Source organism: Pinus tabuliformis, chromosome 6 (genome assembly GCF_031772625.1).
Source record: "Pinus tabuliformis cultivar Carrire ecotype Pingquan chromosome 6, CPIR1, whole genome shotgun sequence".
NCBI lineage: Eukaryota > Viridiplantae > Streptophyta > Pinopsida > Pinales > Pinaceae > Pinus > Pinus tabuliformis.
The window spans coordinates 593,872,155-593,874,758 of record NC_142292.1 but is presented as its reverse complement, the minus strand read 5'-3'; positions in this window follow the sequence as shown (position 1 = coordinate 593,874,758).

Genomic DNA, 2,604 nt, shown 5'->3' with positions numbered 1-2,604 from the left:
CACAAGTACACCAGTACCATATGTACAACATGTACACAGTGCCACCTATACTCTACACCACCTGTACAACGTGTGCATAGCATCACATGTACACGACACCACCTGCACAAAGTGTAAACAATTCCATATGTACACTGCACAACATGTACACAATACCACATGCACAACATATACACGAGACTACATGTACACAACGCCACATGAACGACATGTACACAACACTACATGCACACATTGCCACTTGTACAACATGTACACACCACTACATGCACATAGCACCACTTGTACAATAATCCAGACAACACCATATGTACCTAGAACCAGTTGTACAACATACACACAACACCATAGGCACATAGCACTACATATTCAACACATAGGTAGCATCATCTATACACAACACTGCATATACAACTTGTACATAGCACCATCTATACCCATCACTACATATGAAATATTCACACAACCCTATTTGTACCATATTGTACATAACATTTTCATAAAGAACATGTACACACACTATATATACACAACACCACATGCACACAACAACACATATGCAACATGTACAACCTATGCACAACAATAGCACAACAAATCCAAAACCACAATCCCTCTGCCAAGAAACCTTACTTCCAGTGTCTTATATGTGGCTGTCTCAGCATGTCGCAGACCATACTAATTCCATTTTGCTGAAGTGTCCCTCGGTATAGCACGTCCATAACATAGACATAATATAATCACATAATATCAACTCATAACCACATGATACTGACATCATAAATCCTTCAGGATACTCTTCCCTATTGATTCCTCATAAGACCTAAAACCTCTTCATGTCATTCACCTGTGTAAGCAATCATTCCTCCATAAGAATGATTCCTCATGACCCTGTCAAATAGTGACATAGATACATAGATACATGGATACATATACATAAACATTAGCATAAAAAATCATGATCCATGATGACGATGTCAGACACGACATAAATACATACATACATACATGTATACATATATAAACATGAACACAATCATGATCACAACATAATTACCAAATATCATAAGGTCGAGGTTAAAAGAATGCCCTTTATCCCATGCACAACTTCGAGAAAAATAGTTCCCAACATAGCCAAGGCATATGATGCCTCAAGTCCATTCACCTTACCTTTCATGATTACCCTTCTCATGAATGTTTTTCCATCATACATTTACACCAATGGACCCAACCAGTCCAACTGATTCTCATAGTCTTACCTTCCGCTATGCTTAATTATGCACAGGGCTTCATCTGAATCTTACATTACCTTTTCGGTAACACACATCTCTCGTCAACCTCCATTAACTTTCCTCTTTCCCAAACAATTCCTAAGAGTCAAAACATAAAAGGTAATACCAATAAACAACCAAGAAGAAACCCATGGAAAACAACAACAATATGACACCACAAAGAAAGTGGTACGGCCATACACTAGACATAAAAAATCCTCCAATCAAACAAAACAAATCATGAAAGACCAAAAGCACAAGGCTGACAACAAACACCATGACTCAATCCCCATGGTCCCTAGTGCTTCCAAGGAAATCTCAACCCGATTCTTCTTCAAGATTTTATGGCAATATCCTTGCCATGAAATCTCCTGCCTCAGACAACCATAAACACATAACTGTCAGTGCATAAATAAATATAAAAATACACTAGCTACCTTACCTTACTTTGTGAAGCACTTTGCTTGCAACTGAACACATCCATTCCATCTCTCAAGGGACTCCAATTTCTGTTGGTAAATCCACCTATAACTAGAGACTAACTAATATGCCTCTCAAGTACATGTTCATGAATATAGCATATATCCCCATAATGTTAGATGAGATCAAGGTTAAGAAGACTTCTTGTATGCAAAGCACTCCTTCATTTGGAATTAGCGCTTCCAAATATAGCCAAGGGAGTTCTTACCAAATTTCTTTTTAAATTTTTGCATGGTTGCAATCGATGCTTACTATGTATTGTCACATCACCCAACTGTTAGTTTTAAAACACATCAAGTGTTACCTTGTCACACTAGTACCTATCATGTTGCCCTCCAACTGCTCACACATGCTAACCACGTGTTCCAACTATCAAGACAATCATATCTATCAATTTGAAATCAACCTTTACAAGGTCCATATTTAGCTCATAGTCATTAGACATAATGCTACAACTATCACCTACTTTACTCAAGTAGATATCTAGTTTATCAACACATTTTTATTAGTACAACCATCTCAAAACAAGATCATTTGAACAAATACTCATATTATGCAATTCATTAAACATTCCACCAACTTGCAACTAGAGCTTGTTAAATAAATCAACAAGATGATGTAATAGAAACCAAACACTCAAACACCCAATAGATGACATAATCAAATGGTCAAGCACGAAGTATATGACATAAGAAAAATCATACCTTAATGTATTTCAGGGGAGACAATATTGTATGCATAATCAATCTAGTTAGCATGATGTAACTTCATGAGATATCAACTCAAACATAAATAAGGTCACAATATCAAAAATAGTCACTAGATAACATGTTTACATCACAACCCTTACACA